The sequence below is a fragment of the Triturus cristatus genome, chromosome 9, assembly GCF_964204655.1.
Source record: "Triturus cristatus chromosome 9, aTriCri1.1, whole genome shotgun sequence".
Lineage (NCBI taxonomy): Eukaryota > Metazoa > Chordata > Amphibia > Caudata > Salamandridae > Triturus > Triturus cristatus.
The window spans coordinates 693344157-693365326 of record NC_140592.1 but is presented as its reverse complement, the minus strand read 5'-3'; the positions used below and the strand labels follow the sequence as shown (position 1 = coordinate 693365326).

The window sequence follows — 21170 nt, the reverse complement described above, 5'->3', positions numbered from 1 at the left end:
AACAAATTTCTATGATTTTGAACCTCAAAGCAGTACAAAACAATTGAATTTTGCATGATTCTGCAGATTCAAATTCTACGAATTCACCCTCGCCTACATTTTATTTTGGACACTGGACTAATGTCCAAAAAAGGCATTGCTCCCCCACTTGTAGTGGTCAAAGACCACCTAACTCCCTTCAGATGGTTGTGAAGCACAGTAATTGGCCTAATGGGCACAGATTATGATCAAATCAGTGTATCTCTTGGCAAAAGGGTGGTAGTTCAGTGCTAAGCTGCCTTGAGCAGACCTGTTGCCCTCACTTTTCTTTATTAGGAACTGCTTTTCATGGAATTCCAACTTCTGATAGCTGCAAAAAATGTGTGTTGACCCTATCCTGTTTCTAGCAGCTGATTAAATAACGTTGTAAATGGTGATCCCCAAATCCTTTTCATTGTTATTGTTGTGATTACGGAACAACACTATTAGGATGAATGTTTTGCTTGTTTCTTCCACGTTTCCACATGTTTCCCTTTCCTTCCAAGATTACAGTCCTCTCCCTTCATATGCTACATTTTTCTTCTTGTGTAGCTGGCTTTTGGTAATTTGATCCCGGTTGTGTCCATGCTTTATCCATGAATAGTGCTACTACTTCTTTTGTGTAAACTTTGAAACCTCCTGGTTGAGCGTTTCCATAAGCCTAGTGTGGGTGCTCTGTGTAGAATGGTTAGGGCTTCTGAATCCCCAGTGGTAGTCAGCTTAGAAACTGTAGTCAACCATTGGGAAATTGAACAACCTTTTGAGGACAAACACACCAAATTGCTAAACCTTTCCTTAAACTGAACGCGATTCTCTTAGAATAATCAGGGCAGGAGATAAATTGGATTGCAGATGGCTATTATGCATTCAGAACTTAGAATCTGACATTATTTAAACATTTGGAAGTAGTGTTGATTTAAAAATAACAAGATGGAGGACAGTATGCACCGAGCTGCAAGTAGACTAGGTGGTACCCGTTGACTGCACTAGGGTAAGTATTAGACTAGGGACTGTTGCTGGAAAGGTCCGAGACTGGCAGTGAAAGGTCAACAGGGACTGAGGTAGAGCAGTAATAAATAAACCTAGAGGCAACTTACGTTTGATAAGTCTGAGTAGAAGAGCAAGAGCGGTGTAGCAAAGAATGGTATTTCTGGACCAGATCATACCAGAGAAGCGGAGGACAGAAAAAAAGAACATGATACAGTAACAACTATTTAGTAAGCAGTTGTTTCCTGCGTTGGCTACCTGTTACGAGCAGACCGATCAAAATTTCCCTTTCCATCTCTTAACGTCTACAGAGACATCCAAATTCTTTGTAGAAAAAAGAGCAAATGCAGTCTGCGTGTGTGTGCCAAATGTAGTCTTGTGTCTGTGCCACCATATGACAATAAGTCACTGAATTGTTCGATGGGCTCACTTTCACCCTGGACAAAAGGTTGGGGCACAAAAATAGAATATAAATGTATGCTACAGACAGGAGACAAAAGTCAGTTTTTCCTGTATTGGGAGTGAGGGGAGATGCGGAGGAGGGGAGTGGGGGTGGGGGGGTTGCTGGCCTGGGAGAAAAAGAGTGCTAGAAAAGGGCTCCAGAAAAGGCTCAGCTTTAGCATTGGATAGAGTGGCTGGATCAAAACAAGTAAATTCAAAAAAGAATTAAAAAGTCGGGGGAATAAAATTGGCCTTAGCAAAGCGGGAACTTGCCGAGCAGAATTAAAACGGGCAGTGGCTATGTGTATTCCATAATTTACAGTAATGTAAATTACTAATTGGAACTCTGATATAGAACACATTAAATTAATCAATAGATTCAAGAATTATACATTTCATTTATTAAAACCAAGGAACACTATGACAGAAGCATGATCGTGCTGTATCTATGAAATTTGGAAGTAGGGATCAGCCCCTAAATGATTAAGTTCAAGGCAGCATCGGGCTTGTGTGCAATTTCAAGAAAATCCGTGCAAAGCAACTGCATACAATTTGGTGTGACACAGTACAGAATATACCAACCAAGCAGGAAACAAACTTGCATGTTCTGTGACTTGGACCCAAGTCTTTTTTACCAAAGTACACTGTGTTATAAGGGCATGAATATGCAAGTTTGCTTGGTTTATGCAAACAGCTTTCAGACAGTGGGTTATGTTTAGTGACCCAAATACAAATAAACAGAGATCTGCTTCGTGAACATGGTTTTTCATTAGTCTCAAACCGAAAAGAACCTGAATACATTATTCTGGCAATTTGACAAATTAACTTTCCTGGAGAGTTTTCTGGAATTGATCAGAGGTTTGCAATTCAATCAGTACAATCAATTTGTATGATTTATGTTTTGGAACTCAACTGAGGTCCATATAAAAACACAGAGATACATCCTTAACCCCTTCAGCGCGGTGTGGATTTCCACGCCACGCTGAAGGTTCCGTGCGCGGGCGGGGCCATGACGGAACGGTTCCGTCATGCGCACAGCGCAACCGACGTGCATGACGGAACCGTTCCGTCATGCGCGTCGAAGGGGTTAAACTAATTGTCGTTACAGTATAAATAAACCCCCCCCCCCCCCAAAAAAAAGGCAATCACAAAAGATAAATATGACTACAATAATAAAGTGTACTATTCCATCCATTCGATATTAGGATACAGAAATACATATGCATATCCATCAAAGAGAAATACATATGCATATCCATAAAACTGAATGAATAAAACATACAGTGCGATACACTCCATAAGAAAATACTAAACCTTAAAATGTACAAAATACAATACACTATATTAAAGTGCTGACGACCTAGAAAGGGCAAATGCGAGAACAATCTATCTGGGACAAATAGTGTTGTTAGAACATGTAACTGCAAGGAAGGAATATGCGGTTCAGTCCATCCAGTTAGTGAATTGCAGTAATACAGATATATGCAACCAACATAGGTCAAAGCAAATGGAGTGCAAATAAAGCATATAAATGCAAAAGATTGCAATTCATTGCAAGTCAATTATAAAGTGCAAAGTGCCATACACATATACATGTACAAATTAAAACTAATTTAAAACATTTTGGGAAAAAATGTTTGCAAGTCATTTCGGTTGAGGCTCGCCAATGTTTATTTTCTCACCCAACCGCATAATTTATATTAAGTTTCAAAAATATCAGTCTGAAAAATTGGAGATGTGCAGAATGAATGTATGGACATACAAAAATCACATGACTTAAATCTTGAACGTGATTGAGGCAAAGATCACAAAACCTCTCATCCTTCGGAATGCCTTACCATATTTCTGTAATAACTCGGAAAGGAAGCAAATTTAGCCTTAATAACAAAATTATTCTCCGAACACCATGTAGGAGATTCCATAGGAGGTAGGGTTGTTTTTTTTTTTTACAAATACTATTATGATCTTATCCCTTTTTCTACTTACTATATACAGTGATGAGTTTCTTTAAAATGTATTATTAAACTTTTTAGAAAGGGTTTTAGAAGTGGTAAATTTGCATTCTTAATCTCAAACATTTCCAATGCCTCTGTATAAGAAGAATAAAGTGCATTTCTTTCTCTCGTGATGTGGAAATGTTTGTGCTTTAGAGCTGCTCGAATAGGCCCCATTTTGCTTCTTTGCAGACTGTTGCCCCACTTCAGCTGCCATAGGAAGCACTGCTGTAGACGAGAACTCAAATCTGATCGAAGGGCAGGTGGAGAAGCTGAAGAAATCAAATTACAAATTTGACACCAAGTACGTCCCTCCGCTATCTCAAAAAAAGACCAGTGTCTCCTGCTCATCACTTCACAGGCTTAACTCAATGTGTGTGGGATGTTTGCCTTGTAAACCAATAAGACGTTTACAAAGTGCCTTCTTCCACAACACTTGTATAATCTATGACTACCAGAGGCCTGGAACAATGCCTTACTTTTACAATGGTTTATATGATCCTTAATTAAGCATTTACTTGAAAAGATCCTACTAAGACCAGAATAAAGTAGCACTACCATCTTAACACTCTCCAAGAACAAGTTAAACTTTTGTCTAACTCTAACCCATTTCTTTCTAAAAGTCAGAACTTTACTCTTGGAAGTATTTATTCTCAAATAATGTTCTCCCACATAATTTTCCAAAGCACAAAGGCATCTTTGGAGACCTGTCAAAGTTGAGTCCAACCAAATAACATCAGCATATAGAAGACAATCAACTTCCATTAGATCAAGTTTGGGGGAAATCCTACTTTGCCAGACCAACTCTGTGAGGCAAGTCATAAGTGTGGGGCGAGAAAAGAAGTGGCTCCAGCAGGCACCCCTGCTTTAAACCATTCTGTGTCTCCACTCTTCTCTAAAGTCCTTGATTCCCTCCCATCAAAACCTAAGTCCAAGTGGAAGAGTGAAGGGTAATTATTAGACTCAAAAGGTGAGCAGGAATTCCTAGCAGTAAGTTTTCTCCACAGCTTCCTTTGGTCTACCCTGTTGAACGTCGTTGAGAAATTAATAGATGCAGAATACATGGGCATGCTCCTGGACTGAGGATACATTTCTATAAGAGTTTGTAAGGCCGTAATGTTGTAGAGGGTACCACAATTCTTAGGAACGTCAGCTTGCTTTGCACGTATGAGTTTATTACCAAACACCCATTCTTGGAGATGAAGTAAAATGCTTTTGGCAAATAATTTGCATGTCTCGTCCAGTAGGGGGATTTGTCTATAGATGGCAGGTGAAGTTTTCGGTCCTTTTTTGTATAAGGGAACTACAATGCTTCCCTTCCACGAGGATATCACCAGACAGGTAGCAGTGCTGAAACAATGGGCATAAGAATATAGCCCATAGGGAAGCCTCCTGCTTTCTGAGTGCTATCGGGAATTCATCGGGGCCCATAGGGCGCGAAGTTCTTGCGCCTTTGATGAATTCTTCGATCTTCTTAACAGAAGGTGAACCATATTATGCCATGGATTCTGCTTTAGCCTTTAAAACGGGCAAGACACTGCTACTTGAGTTACAGGCATAACATTCAGAAATATACTGAGTCCAAAAATAGTACAATATTTGGATTTCTTGAACAATATTGTACTATTAAAGCCCAGTATTTTCATGAATTATTGGAGGTGGCGACTTCTTCAAATTAATCCACTTACTTTCTGCGTTCTGCCCCACTCAGAATTGTTCTCTTATGCTTAAGGTAATTGATTTCCCGGTCTCGAGAGCATAAAGAATTTAATCAATCAATCAATCAATCAATCAGTCTTTATTCGATTTAAAAACAATCATAAAAGACACAAACATAGTACCTAAAACATACATTTCAATAAATACATTAAAATACCTTATTAAAAAAAACCTTATTAAAAAAACATTAAACACTTCAATGGACTGACATATAGTAATAAAAAGATTTTGGAATTAAAATTGTCCCTGACGCAGCATAAAAATAGGGGAAACCCAAACACAGAATTCATTAGAGGCCATCAAGGGTACGCTTGATTAATTTTCTCCGCAATGCCCATGCCCAGCCCAGATATTTTGCCAATGCGACAGAGACTAATGTCAAAGAGCTAGTGCGCAAAATGCGTAATGCTACAGCGCAGCTCCTTGTGCTGAGAGATTTACACATTGGGGTAAGCCAAACACGTCTAGGAATGGAAAATGCCGGGCAGACAAACAAAAAGTGGGGAGATGTTTCAATCGCAGCCCCACATGCAGGGCACTGCAGTTCCGAGTTCCTGGCCCACCTTCCAGTCAAAGATCTAAGAGGCAAAGAACCAGCTCTGAACTGGAAGTAGAGTTTTCTGTCGCCCACATTAGTCACCACATCCCAGTATTGTTCAAGGCTGGGGAAGTCTTTGAACTCCAAAAAGGTCCCGGACATCCCTGATGCTCTACTCAAAACCTGGGAATCAATTCTTTCCCAGTATGCTATTTTGAGAGAGCTTTTTGATGGAAACTGGGCAGTAGCTGGGTCAGTCCACATCCCTTCCATACCCATGTCTTTTAAAGACGCATGTAAGTTCTTTAGCCACTCGATTTTATGAAAGACATCAGATTTTATAATGTCCTTGAGGCCATTGGCATAATGAGAAAGTTCCGGAGTAGTCCAAAGCCTCCGCCAGTATAAAACCGGACGGAGCCTTGCAATATCCTTGATAGACCTCCTGCCCAGATCATACCTAAGTGGGATCAGAGGGGTGCTCTGGGGAAGACCAGTTATACTACGAAGGAATTTGTGCTCCACACTTGTCAAAGTCGCTAGCTGTTCAAAACCCCAGAGCTCCGCCCCGTAGAGGACAGAGTTTAGGGCCTTTGCTTCATAAACTTGCAAAACCGGGCTTATTGGTTTAGTGAATGACCTGCTAAATTCCCTGCTCAGGGCACCAGTTATCTGCTTGAATCGCAGGGAGGCCATTTCAAGATGCCGGCGCCAATTATTACTATTTGAAATTTGCAATCCAAGATACGTAAAATTGGTTACTAATTCCAAGGGTTGCCCATTCATGAACACTCTTTTCCCTTGGAAGCTGCTGTGAGGGTTAAAGGCCATAGACTTCGTTTTTGCCACATTAACCTCTAGACCATGATCAAGGCAAAACTCATCAAACAGGTGAAGGGCTTTTTGCAGACCATTAGATGTTCTAGATACGATTAGCGTATCATCTGCAAACAATAGTATGGGGATGGAAACACCAGCCAACCTTGGAGCGTCCGTATTAACAGAGAGCATGAGTTCAACTATCCCATTGATATAAAGTGAGAAGAGCGTGGGTGCCATAGTACAACCTTGCCTCACACCACGCTCAACCGGGAACTCTGATGTAACCTCTCCCGCCCCACCCCACTGAATCCTAGCATAGTTAAACTCGTGGAGACGCATCACCATTGTCAAAATTTCTTTGGGGATACCTAGCCTCTCAAGGACTGCCCACAACCGATGGCGTGGAACAAGATCGAAGGCAGCCCTTAAGTCTACAAAAGCTACATAAAGACTGCCGTTCCCCAATGTCACCACCTTCCAAAGGAGCTGGACAAAGTAAAAGACTTGGTCCACCGTGCTGGTTAATTTCCGAAAACCAGCTTGGAAGGGTGACAAAATGTTATTATCATCGATCCAATCTTGTATTTGGTTCAGGACCATCCTCCCTACCACCTTCTGAATGGAATCGATGAGGCTAATTGGCCTATAGTTTCCCGGGAGCGTCCTGTCGCCTTTCTTATATACAGGTATAATAACTGCCCCCCTCCATGATTTTGGGACTGGCGCGCCTGCAGCCACAGCGTTAGCCAATAGGGTTATATACTTGCTCCAGTTATCCTTATTGTGGAGAAAAACGTCCGAAGGAACCCTGTCCTGGCCAGGGGCGCGTCCACTGGTAACTGAGCGTAGGGCTCTATTAGCATCTTGGATGCAAAAGGGACCCTGAGAGAAGAAGACATAATTTGGCACCCATGCAAAATTAAACAAGATGTTACAAGCATATTGAGGTTTGAAATATTGAACCCACTCTGCCTGTGAAACGTAATTAGAGGGACTATCAGGCCGCCCACCACTGCCCCACTTAAGAATGTTCCAAAATAACCGGGAATCTCGGGTATGGCAGGCGCTTTTTAAATCAAGCCAGCGTTGCTCATCCCAGTTTTTTTTGGCCGTTCTTACAGCTTTTTTATATGCTAGTCTGGCGAAGCGGATACACTCCTGTCCACCATTAGACAGAGCTTTCACCAGGTTGGTCCTAGATTCTCTGCAAGCTCCATCATACCATCTATTTTTCTTAGTTGGAGCCTTATTCATGTTCCTCAAGGGCTTCATAAAGTAGGAACCTATTTCAGCAAACAACTTGTCATGACATGCAGTGACTTCAATGTTGCCGGGGTCATGGATTAGCATACCCTCAAGCTCAACAATAGAATCAACTAATTTGCTATCTATATCGGTAATGGCCAGGATGTTATGCTCGAGCTACCCCCACTTAAGTCTACGCATGTTATTAGTTAGAGTTACCTCAGACAGGCACGGAACCATTTCACTAGCTATTAAACGATTACTAGACCACCATCTGTGAGCTACACAGATAGGGTTATGGTCACTCTCAATTCTAACCTCAACAACCATATCTAAAACTGGTTGCCATAGTTGCAAGCTACATAAAACATAATCAATCCTGCTAGAATGTCGACCATTGTCCAATGTCTTCGCCCCTTGTTTGTCACCTGGCGTTCTCCCATTCAAGGCCCTCAAACCATACTCAAAACAAAGAGCGTTAGTCTGGACAATAGTCTCAGTCCACCTTTTAATTGGACTGAGATCAAGCACAGGTACTCCCCACAATTGGTCTTCCATAGCTTCGTCGCCCCACCCAGAGTCAGGGTCTAGGAGCGGTTCGAAGGTGATATTAAAATCCCCTGCTACAACTATTTGCCTCCCACCTGAGTGCTGATCAATAAGGGAAACTAAGTAAGCCAAAACCTGGGAGCCTGTCCTATTGGGGTCTCTCAGATACAGATTGTAGATATCCAAGTTACCCAGGATCCCAAGTGACACCCTAACTAATTGGATATCTTCGGACCCAGTAGGTATTGCAAAAGCCTCAGGAAATATGTCCTGACGAACCCAAATTGCCAATCCTCCCTTTGGGCGTCCCCTTAGACCCAAAATTGCGGGGACATAAAAGTTCAGAAATCCCTGTAGGAACTGAGGCTCACAGGACCAGGTTTCCTGGAAGAGTCAGACATCAAAGTTGCCTATATAGGCTAACCATTCCGGTGAGTCCATTTTTGATTTTAAGCCTGCAATATTCCAGGATACCATAGACCCCCCCTCCCTTCCTTGGCCTTGGACGTGAGCAGAGTGCGCACACAACTGGTCGTGTCCACATTGTAATTCCGTAGACAGATCAGGGGTTATTGCAACTACATCTGCTATCTCGTCCGCCCTGGTAACAGGGGAGTAACATAGAGGTTGGTTAAGCTTAAGCCCTCCCGCTGGGATACTTAGATTAAGAGGCGTAATAAGTGACTGCGTCCCAAGTGCCGGTTAGGCAAAAGCTGCGGAGGAACACAAATCATTTGCTTCCCAATTTTCCAGAGCTGGACTAGATCCTACAGGAATATTGGGGTTAGCATTATAAAAAAGCCCTAAATCATGTACCCCAATTTTTGACTGGTCGCAAGCCAGTGGTGAGTCACAAATATAATGCACTGTACGACTATCTCCAAAGTTGACAATAATGGAGTCCCCAGGGACGTCTTTGGGTCTTGGACCTACCCAACTAACCCTTCTAGTAAAGAGGATCTTTCCATCCAAATGATTTGGAAGCGGTCTGTTCCTATTTAACCAGAACGTAACTTTGTTTTTTAGTTGTTGATATGATTCCAGAACACCTTCCTTTAGTTCCGGGACTCCAGTCAGAACAGCTACATAAGGAGTACAGGCAGGGGGCAAATGAATATGAGCCCTAGGCGATATACTGTTTTTAGCCCCAGGTTCCAAGGACCTTCCTTTATTGACAGACTTTTTCCCAGCATTAATACTGGACACACTCGGAAGGTTGTCTCCCACGTTATCAGCACATTGATTAATAAAATTATCAGTAACCTGTGCCTTGGGGAGAGCAACCTCTGGTGTGACCCCGGGCGCTACTTCATTTGCAGAGGATACCAGCGGGAGGATAGGGAGGGTAGAGGACACCCCTACAGGATTGTCCCTTGCCTTGGTAGCTAGTTTAATAACATTTTTAAGTGAGCAAAAATTGTCCAGAACAGTTTGTTCTAATCTATCTACCTTCTCACTAACTAGCTTAATCCTTTCCAACACAGGAAGTATCAGAGAACGGACCATTTTTTCTAATTCGAGAATCATATTACTCGATTGGGGCTGGTCTAAATGACAAGTAACATTCCCACTGGGAGATAAGGGAACTTCGCCCTGTGTTGCCCCCATTGGAGATTTTCCCATAACATTAGGGTGTTTAGCTTTTCTCCCTCCCTGGGACACCCCTACTCGTTTCCTCTTAGCATTGGGAGGATTTATAATTCTTTTACTAGCCCTTGTCTGCGGGTGGATTAAAGCAGATTTATTGGAAACGGGGGGGCTGCGGGTTGTTGTAGCAATATCGCCAGAGTCACCAGGAACATCACACACAACACTACAGGACTGCGATATAGAAGGACTGGCCCCAACATTCTCCCGTAAAACTAGATCGCCCCCATCCTGGCCCCCTATCTTCGAAGGAGATTTGGCCACTGCCAAAATTCCCAAGGATGAGCGTCTAGCTTGCGCTAGCTCTACAGACAAGCGTCGCTCAGTTATAGCAAGTTCATGCTCTAGACATGATACAGCTCTTGTAATGAAATGGTCAAGAGTACCGGTCACAGACCCACCCCCACCGGTGCGTTTACCTTTGGATGCCATTTATACTAAGCATACAAAACTAGAGCCAATATAGTCGTTAACCAAATAAAGGTCAATTAGAAGATTATATATTACTCCACCAGAACAAAATACTAGCAGTGCAAGATAAGCGACTATAAGCGACTATAAGAAGATGCAACAAACACTTTCAAGTCCAAACAAAGTAAGTGCACCCTTCTACCTTGGGTATAGTGCCACAACAGCAGCGTTAGAGATGTGGCCCAGTCCAGTCAGGAACGGTCAGAGACGGGCAAGGACGGGCCCGCCCTTCGCCCGGGCGCTGCCCGCGCGCGTCCCGCGCTGCGTGGTGCCTGGGGGGTTTATGAACAGCCCGGGCGCTGCCTGATGACGTCAGCGGCAGGCGCCCGGAGCTGAGGATGCTGGGGCTTGTGGTCTTGAGGCCGTTTACCTCACGGCAGCGTCCCAGTTCGCAAAAAGAGCGTCTCTCCCCTCAAGAAGCCGTTCCCCTCACGGCGAGCCTTCGTGGAGCAGGTATGAAATAATTCCAAAAGCGCGAATTTAAATTGCTTCCTAACGAGGGAATTTATTACATGATGTACCTTTTTTTTTCTACAGCCCAGGCAATTCTAATGAATGATTAGGATGTTATACCTCTATTTTTGCTCCCAAAGGCGTGAAAGGAGGTAAACTGGCTTTCAAACCAGGAGATGGGATGAAGCAGTGACAAATTAGGTGGACCCAAGGTTGCTGTTTTAAGACATTGGCCCTGAGCATTTATATTATGCGCCTGTTGCAAAGTCATCCTGTGTCCTTTGGCTACCCCCCAACTATTTTTCTGACTGGTATTGGTGGTAACTGACCAGGGCCACTGCTATGTTGACAGGGCCACTTAGAATCCAGTGAGAACACCTAAATACACTAGGGTACACTACAGGTTATGGTACCCCTGTGATTGGCAAGACCTCCCCTATAAGGCCTTAGTACAAAATAGGGTAGGGGGATAGAAACTACCTGTAAGCCCCTAGTATAGAATATGGCAGGGAAGTTTAGAGGCCAGCAGCCTTTTCTGCACTTGCATGTGTGCACTGCTGGAGCCTGATGTCAGTTTAAGAGCAGCCCTGTGTTGCAGGACTGCTTTTAAAATGCAAATTGTGTCCAAACTCGACTTTAGTGTTTGGGGCACTTAAAAAGTAATACACTACAATGTCTGGGCATAGTAGGTACCCCCAGGGTCTCCCCTAGGTGTCCCAGGGGTGGGGGGGGGCAGGTGCTTATAAGGAGAACCCTTATAAAAAGGTTTTTATATGCCCTGGGGCATATAAAAGCATTTCATAATTGCACATTTCAATCCCTACATTGTAGTAAAGCGCTTCCCAAAGTCGACTTTTGTGCTAGGAGCACTGTGAAATGAGGATCTGTAATATTTTGATATATTCGTAACCCCTAAACTCTTTCCTATGTGTTCCAGTAGTGGGGAATCCTGTAGGTATAAGCAGGGTCCTTATTAAACCTTTTTTATAGGCCCTAGTTTTGGAGAAATTGGCCAGTTCATTTTTCCATTGCAGAGCCCCACCCCATAGGTTAACATTGGAAAAGGTTATTAGTTAATAACTGGAGACAGAAAAGCCATAAAACTAGGATTTAAGGATTCAGTAAAATAGTAATATTAAATCCAACTAAATGGTATTTTTGAATTTCTTCTAAAATGTACAAACAAGAAGTTTTAAAACTTTCTTGTCTGTAAGCCAAAATTCAACCCTGTAGTGCTCTGCCTTGATTGGTCCGAGATAAGTGGATTAGCCTGGCTGCTTTGAAGAGGTGATAAATGACCCCTGGGGTTAGTGAGCCCTTCATGGAGGAGAGGTTGCTGGGCATAGGAATGCCAGAGCCTGGGGTAGGGGTATGAAATAATTCTCTTCAAGGGAAGCAGTAAACAAGCTAAAGACACCAGTTTCATTTACAACTCTCCTCTTTGAATCCAGGCAGATGCTAGGCTTAAGGAAGGAATGAGCAGATGCAAGGGGGAGAGACTATGGAGATTAGCCATCCCGGAGTGTGTTTAGCCAGCTCTTCTCTCCCTGCTGAAAAATCTGACATATTGAATTTTGGCGAACTTGTGCTTTCTGGGATATCTTTTTTGTCACACTTTGGAGGAAGTGCTCATGCTCTGGGGTGTTGCCCTGCACTGCATTGGACAGGAGTGCTGTCGGAGGGAGGGTCGGAAATGAAAGCTAGGAGGCCGTATTGGGTGTGCAATTGTGTCAAGGTATTTATTGTAGGTCACATTACAGGTATTGTGATGGAGAAAACAAAACAAAAAATAAACGATTGATTCGCTGTTGGAGTTGTGGATTTGTGGTGCAGTCCTTCGATACAGATGTGGGCGGTTGGTGTTTGGGATTTGTGGTGCAGTTCTTCCAGATACAGATGTGGGCGGTTGGTGTTTGGGATTTGTGGTGCAGTCCTTCCAGATACCGAGGTGGGCGGTTCGTCGTAGATGGAGAGCCTTGTTTCTCAAATAAGGGATGCCTCTAGGTCCACTGGTGTGTTCCCGGGATACTCAAAGAAAAGAACAAGAAACAAGCGGCAGTAAGTTGGCTGCTCTATAAAGCTCCTCTTGTCACCTTTCACCGTTCTGAGCGCTCACAGTGCTGTACAATAAGGAGGACGGTGGGACATGTGAGGTAGGGGAGTGCAGGGATAGAGCGGATCGACGAGAGAAGAGACTGAGTGGAAAAAAAAAATGGTGCTTTTCCTTTGCTTTCGGGAAGGGTGGTGGGTTTGGGGGTTCGAGGGTCTGTTTCACTTTGACATATATTCTCAGGGATAAATACGGAGAAACAACAAAAAGAAACCATGCAGCCTGTGAGCTGTCACAAGGCCAAAAGTAAATGAAACCAAGGGCATAGGTAGGTGTCGTTTTTAATCTACGATTCACGACACCTGCCTGTCTCTGCCTCACCCTGCACCTTCAGTTCGCCCCCCCTTCACCCCCCACTCCTCCCCTTCGTCTTCTCGTTAACTGTCCCCGGTTACTGCTGTACTCACCGCCACAGCCGTACCTCTCCAGAATTACGGCGGCACATTCGCGTCTCCCGGGGGCGTCCACCAGTCTTCACTCCACGTTTCTGGTTCTTCGGCAGCGTTGGAGATGTGGCTGGTCCTCGGGATGTCCTCGTTCGGCTCCGCAAGATGATCCGGCGTCCTGGTTTCTTCCCGCTTTGTTTCCTTCGCGTCCTCCGGTCCTCTGTACTCCACGTCGTCCTGGTTTTTGCCGTCTTCTCGCGACGAGTCCTTTTTCCACGCCTCCCTTATCGTGGATTGATTGTCGACCTCAACGCTTTCCGTGTCGTCCTGCAGAGGAGAGGGCGGGAGGAATGTATTAACCCTACGGATGCCAGCTTCTTTTTCTTCAACAGGTGAGGGTCGGGCCCCCGATCGTGAGGTATGCAGTCCCCATCCCTATCCTTCCTGACAAGTGCCCTCCTGCTTGACCCCAGAGAACACTGAATAAGTATCTGAGAGGGGCAGTGCCTCTCAGATCTGCTTTTTGAAACCTAAAAGAACCAGAAGGACCCACGCTGAGGAGTTTGATGTGCATTCATCAGGCCCTGCACTCTGAATATTGCGTTTTTTGCACCATCTGAAACTACAGCCCTGTGGATCAAACCTGCTTCAAAAGGACTAAATAGTGGACTCCCTTCAAGCTACAGGTTAACAAAGCTCACCTGGAGCATCACCACAAACCATCCTCCGCCTGGGGTACTGTCAGTGGAATTGTAAGAGTTTTGTTAAAATGGATTGTGGAAACTGAAGTCCCAAACTTTCAATGACCCTCTTGTAGATTCCAGACCCTTGGATTGTGTTTTGGACACTTTGGACTGTAAGAGGAACTTCAGGAAGGAGTTCCTAACAAAATTAAGCCTGCTGGACGAGGCTGCACGAGTCTGGTGAGAAATCCTCCAGAACAATTGCGAATAGTGTATTGTCCCTGTTGGAGGCATCCAAATGTTCAAAAGTGGCACTGTTGGTTTCTAAGCACTAGAAAGCGACTACTCTTTAAAAATTAATATCTCTGGTCCCCCACATTGCATCTTTTTTGTTTTTGGTGTCATTTTAAAGATAAAAATATTTCCTATGTTTATAAATTGGTGCTGGATTTTTATTGTGTGTTGTGTCGTAATTATTTACTGAATTGGTGTTTTAAAATACTTAACATACCAGTCTTGGCAGACAAGCCTGCCTGCTCACAGCCAAGCTACCAAGGGTTGAGTATGTGAATAATTTTCCAAGGCCTGGTCTGAGCCCTATAGTGTTAGTGGCATTATTGCTAGTGGTGAATGCATATCTGCTACTACTAATAATCCACTTTCCAACAGCATCCAAAAAGTTATTTATTAGATTTATTATAAACAACATTATCCTTCTTGGAATTCCAAGAGTCAAGAGCCTTAAGCTCTATGACACCAATGGAATATTATGGAATACTATGATCAATTAAATAAGTCCCTCAGATCTCCACCTGCTAACAAGCACTAAACATTTGTTGGAACACCACCATATAGTCAATTAAGGATTGATCACTAGGGGAATGAAAAGTGTAGGAAGCGGGAGAAAATTTGGGGAATGTGCTATTCAAAAAAACAAATTCATGCAGTCTCAGACTTTCAAGTAAAAATAATCCCGCCTAGCTCGTAACTTTTTCTGGCAATACCATATCGGGAATACACCAGACATCGTCCATTTCAGTATTGAAAAAAGTTATACATGCTGAATTTGATACCATAGCGTTAAAATCCCCTACAATTCTAACCAAAGGACAGTCATCCAATAAACTGATGTTACGAACGCATGAAACCATGAAGTCAACGAAACTAGCCTAGGATTTACCAGGGGGATATACAAATCTACAAGTAAAAAAGAGGACATCCCTCCTCGCTCATTTGAACATGGTCAGCTTTAGGCAAACAAATTTGTAGGATGAAGAAATAATTTTGGATTCCAATTGATGTTATGTTTAAGCAGAATAGCAAATCCTCTACTAGCATGGCCTTTTATGGAAGATTTTCCTACACAGGAAAGAACAAAGCAATTGTCACATGTAAAATCAATACAGTCACACATTTCCTTCAAACTGAATTTTGGATTGCATCTTAAGCCACTGATCCAATTTCAAATTAGAATGGCGTAGGCCAACCATATTCCAGGATACTAATTTGCCCCAGGGTTACCTCCACAGCACAGGAGCTTTTCAATGTTCCTAGTCCGATTCAGTATGCCTGCTGCCCAACTCCAGCTGGTTAGATCCTCTCTGCTCAGGTTCCCGAGCAGACAATTCTTCCTACTTCTCCACATTTATAACTCTCCTCCCTTTGCCTCTACCTACAAAGATAGTAATGACCTTCGGGTTAACAGACCTCCTCCGTATAGAGTTCAAAGATTTACCCTGAGGAATTACCATAAAACTATTACAATTAAACTCTGTTGTGGACGCTATGCAAAAGACATCAATTCCTATTTTCAGGAAATAATCTACATTCTCCAAAATAAACGTTAAGATCAGAGGTTTGCAATTCAAGGTGCAGAAGACTGGAACCTGCAATACAGTCTGTGTTTTCTGGGATTTTTTGTAATTCCTTTTTTTTCACCTTTCCGTTTCTTGTAATACATCATTTATGCAAGTAATAAATCAGTCATCAGCATGTTAGTGTTACCCTTCTCAATTTCCGTCAAGAATGCCTAACAACATAAGTGAATTATGCATGTCTGGAGCCAATATTTACAATTAAGATTAACAATTTCAAAACTGAACCTGCTGTCAATAATATAGGTTGTCATGTCAACAGTGTGGAATTTGGGTGAAGTAACGTTTGTATAGTGATCCACAGATTTGATGGTAAAGAAAGGATAAATCAGAGTGGTTACGGAAGGGGAGGACGGTTGCTTGCAGGAATACACTGTAAACAGCAGTGAAAGGGTTTATGGCTGTAACTGCCATCACTGTGGCTTTAGGGTCTTGTCACTTAAAGGCAGATTTAGGCATTTAAGTTAACACTGATTTAACTAAATCTAAATATAAAGGTGTTTGATGTCATTTGTGGTGCCATCACTGAATACCTGACATAGGGTATCCCACGTACTCTGCAAAAGGTATCACTTCACTGTAAAGAGCTGTCCTCTGGCTGCAGTGCACTTTTGTAATCCTGGCCGCTTTCAGGCTGAGCTGCTTTCCTTTCATATTGTATTAAATAAAAGTTTGTAGATTGTAGGTTTGGTATTGGAACGTGTTTCTTGACTTCTATATTTATTTCTAGAAGGGGGTGTATCAAGACTTGGTGCCTGTTATGCCAGCCCAGCAGGATTTGTTAAATGATTACACTACAGAACAAAGGGCTTGCGCATATTGCACACTATCATATTGCCATTCTATTTGTAGGAGAAGTAAATGTATAACATTCCAGAAAATTCATTCTTGGCCTTGTCTGTGTCCGATGCTGTATCCTTCAGACATGATGATCATTTAAAAATGTCCCAATCAATTTATCGTACTTTTCTATGGGATAGTGGCAGCTCCTCCGCTATGATGGAGGAGTGTCCCTCCTCAAAAACGGCAGGAAAGGAGAGAGAAAAAAGAACATGTTTAATTTCTCCTTTCCTGCTGAGTCTTGGAGGCGGGGCCTGGGGGGGTGACGACACTGAGGGGAGTGGTAGCGCACTCCCCAAACCATCATGCACAGTGAACGTCTCTCCAACCCCAGCTGCATTGCTGAGATTGGAGATAGCAGGCACAGACTCGCAGTCTGACCTGGAGTTCTGATCAAGGGCGCTCATCCCAATCCTGCAGCTGCTCTTATGTGAGAGCAGCTCCAGGATTGGCCACAGGGTATTCCGGGAGCCTGTGCCTGAAGCAGAGGAGAGTGACGCGGCCGGCTGAAGGTAAGGTTTTTATTTTTTATTATTTATTTTGCCCCCCTCCCTTCTTAACCCCTATGCCCCTCGCCAGGCCATTCGTCCCAAGCAGGGGCCGATACTGGAAAGTGCACTAATAGTTCTAAATCCCCAAAAGCTCTTTCTTTCCACGCTCCACATCTACGTGTTGATACTGGCTTCTCTGTATTACATGATCTGGACATGCAACGAGAAGCCCAAACACTTCAACCCCAAATAAACTGACTAGTTGATCAATGTCTAAATATTTGGTCTTATGCTAGAAGGCAGGGATGTGGTGCATATATTCTGTTGGAAGTCGGCTTAATTGAAAAACACCAGAGGGGAAACTGCTTGCAGTAGGGCTTTTGTCTCCTATGGAATCTTTAGGCAAAGCCTGTGAGGGTTGAACTGAGAGTATAAAGCCCAGAAAGTCCTTGTTCTGAGATTTTTTGATATATAAAACATCTATGATACTGGATTAATTGGTGGTCCTAGTATCCTTCTCGAAGAAAGCAAAATGGCCAATCATTTTGTGAATACAGAGCAGTCTGGGTTTAAAGTATGAAGTGTGTTATTCGTAGGACCTGCAGGCAGTACCATATTGAACCTCTTGAGTTTGGCAGGGAGAATGGCAGATTGTGTTGACACAGAAAATCTTTTGCAGAAAAAAATAGAATGAAAAATTGTGACACACAAAAGTCACTTAAAATTAGAATACTTATTATTTTTTTTTTTAAGTTGCCTTTGTAAAAATAAATAAAAAGTCATAATCAAAATAAACCAGTTTATAAACATACATTTGTTTTTTAAAGTTCAAATGAATCCTAAAAAAATCACTAAATGTTTGTATTACATAGAAATGCATGAACATCACAGTTTTTTACTTCTACATTTTTTTCTGTCCAATTGATTGAACTAGTCTTTTTATAGACCATCAGAAAATGGCCCCTCTTGACTATGACCATCCTAGGTGTTGGAGATTTTTTTTTTTATCCTCATCCTGCCATCATTTTCTTGCTGGTGCAGCTCTCATCTCTTATAAGGAAAGGGTGGTCTGCCTGATGTTTTTAACACAGTCAGAAGAAAGCGGGAGGTTAGCAAATTTCCAAAGCCTACATATCTCTCATCTTGCCAGCAAAACCACATAAAAAAACTAAATTAGTTATAGGAGAGCTTGCCTAGAAACCTGTATCAGGATTAAGCCCAAAAATTATTTGTTGAGGGCTTACCTCTATTTGGTATCCTGTCACCTCATATATAAAGTTGCATACAGAGATCAAAAAAGGGGCAATCATTGGGCATTGCATATCATTAGGGAATTAATCTTCGGACATCCAATTTCTCTCCCAATGATTTTTGAGAGCTTGCTTGGTGACCAGTAGACCCTGCGTGTGGTAAATAAATGGCTTACCTTGAGTGAGGCAGATTTCACCACCGCATATAATGTGGAAAAAGATACTTGCCATAATCGCCTTAAGTTTCCTTCCACAATTCCCCCTTCCTAAATTGCAGTAATATCCGGCTTTCTCTTGTCTTCGGCCTAAAAAGGCCGAATACTAAATACACTTCATTTTTTAGGAGGCCATCTTCAATCACCTGTTCAAGCCATGGTTCCTCCTCCTCTTCTAGCCACTCTTGGGTTGCCCACCATGATCGTAGCTGAGAGTATTTGACTCTAGTTAGCTGACCATTAGTACATCCCTTCAACACTTCCAGCTCCACCAAACCTGAAACCGCTCCGAGATCTGCCTAACACTTTAGACCAGCTGACTTTAAGGGTCGATTTAGCTGATTCACCAGGCAGACTTGACTGCCCGGGAAATCCCCAGATTGGTGCCGAAGACGTATTAATATGATATCCTAAAAGTCTTTCGGAAATATAACCAGGTTCTTAATGCCATTTTCAAAACTTTCAACCTGACTTTTTTTTTTTTAAGCATTTCGGCTCTCCATATTTGAACAAAAAGTGACTCTGCCACAGTCGACCAAGCATTGCCTCCTATAGTCTACCCATAGAGGATCTATCTGTTTTATTGGCCATCATACGAAGGTTCTTAAAATGGAAAGCATAGCAATACGTCAGGATATCAGGAAGAGCCAAAGTCCCCGCCCCCAGCTTTCTCCTCCATTTTTTCCAAGCGATCCTAGAACCCTTAGCGGCCCAGGAAGGTGATTTGGGGGAGAATAATCAAATTAATGAGGTTGACTCTACCACAGTGGCAAGTTAGACAATCTTGCTAGGAGTCTCTCAACCTCTTGGCTCGCTTTTTACCAATTGACCGGCTAGATGTCTTCCAGTTTCTGACTTATGAAAGTTCCCTAGTACCTCATTTGGGATTTCGCACCCTGACTGATCATTCTCTGGTTCCAATCCATAACTTCAGTTTTTATCAACATTAACCCTGTATCCAGATATTTTACCAAATTGCTCAGCCCTCGCCATCAAACTAGGTATTGCAGACTGCGGATTTATTGTATATATTACCATGTTATCCGCATATAATGCTAATTCAACCTCCAATTCAGCGGACTTATTATTATTATTAGCATTTGTAAAGCGCAACAGCTACCTCCAACGGAGGTGTCCCGGCGCTAGCATCCATCCAGAGAGGGGGAGAGACCAGGAGAGAGGTCAAGGAGTTAGAGGGTAGAGGAAAGGCCAAACAACCATGTTTTGAGGGCCTTTCTAAAAGGTAGTTCCGCCTTTATCTGACGCAGGGGGTTAGGCATCATATTCCACAGCGTGGCTGTTTTTACCGCGAAGGCTCTGCCTCCCAACCTTGCTTTTCTAAAGCGTGGAATGGCTAGGAGGTTCAAGGTGCTAGATCGTAGAGTTCTAGCATTCTGATATTTTTGGAGCCTACGTCTCAGATAGAGAGGACCAACCTCTCTGAGCGCTTTGTGGGCTAGGACCAGAGCCTTAAACATCACTCTTTTTTTAACCGGTAGCCAATGTAGGCTTTTCAGATGGGGGGTAATGTGATACCGTAGGGGCACATTTCTGATAAGTCTGGCAGCAGCATTTTGGATCCTTTGAAGTCTCCTCAGAAGATAGTCGGGGAGACCAATGAAAAGGCTGTTGGCATAGTCTAACTGAGAGGTGATGAGCGCATGGACCACCGTCTTCCTGCATTCCATAGGAAGAAAGTGAAGACACCTGCGCAGTGCCTTCAATTTCCAGGAATTGGTGGAGGGTTTAATTCTACTGGCCACCAGAGCTCGGATTGAGGGGGGAGAGGCTGATTAAAAAACAATATCTCGGTCTTGTCAGTGTTCAATTTCAGGCAGTTATCCGTCATCCAGGACGAAATATTATGACACTGCCTGAAGTTGGTAAAAGCATTCTCACTCTGCTCTTTGAAGGAGAAAATAAGTTGAGTGTCGTCAGCATATGAAACAACACGAACACCCAAACCTTCCACGATAGATGCCAGTGGAGCCAGATACACATTAAACAGAGATGGACTCAGGGCGGATCCTTGTGGGACCCCTTGTAACAGTGTCCTAGAGCTGGAAACATGTGGGTGAAGGAAGACTTGTTGAGATCTGTCTTCTAAAAACGACTGGAACCAACGTAACACGGTCCCTGTAACTCCTAGTGAGTGGAGCCTATTGAGCAGGATCTTATGGGAGACCGTGTCGAAAGCTGCCGACAGATCGAGCAGCACAAGCATGGCACAGTTTCCTGTATCCATCGTCTCACGAATTGACTCTGCCACCTCTAAAAGAGCTGTCTCGGTGCTGTAACCTGCCCTAAAACCCGATTGTGAGTCATGCAGGCAGCTATTTGATTCAAGAAAATCCGACAGCTGCCTCTGGACCTCCTTTTCCAGAATCTTGGCTGGGGCAGGGAGCAGAGAGATCGGTCTAATATTCAGAGATCAGCG

At 43.2% G+C, this 21170-nt stretch overlaps 1 protein-coding gene and 1 long non-coding RNA gene across 3 annotated transcripts in view; one reads left to right on the top strand and one right to left on the bottom strand.

Annotated features, from left to right (window-relative positions):
* Positions 1-21170, top strand: part of YIF1A (Yip1 interacting factor homolog A, membrane trafficking protein) — a 189319-nt gene that overhangs the window by 35017 nt on the left and 133132 nt on the right. The window lies entirely within an intron of this gene.
* LOC146798513 (uncharacterized) overlaps positions 13598-21170 on the bottom strand; it is a 101818-nt gene continuing 94245 nt past the window's right edge. The window contains exon 3 of the long non-coding RNA XR_014968717.1: positions 13598-13707. This is a non-coding gene — a long non-coding RNA (uncharacterized LOC146798513). The remainder of the gene's footprint in view (positions 13708-21170) is intronic.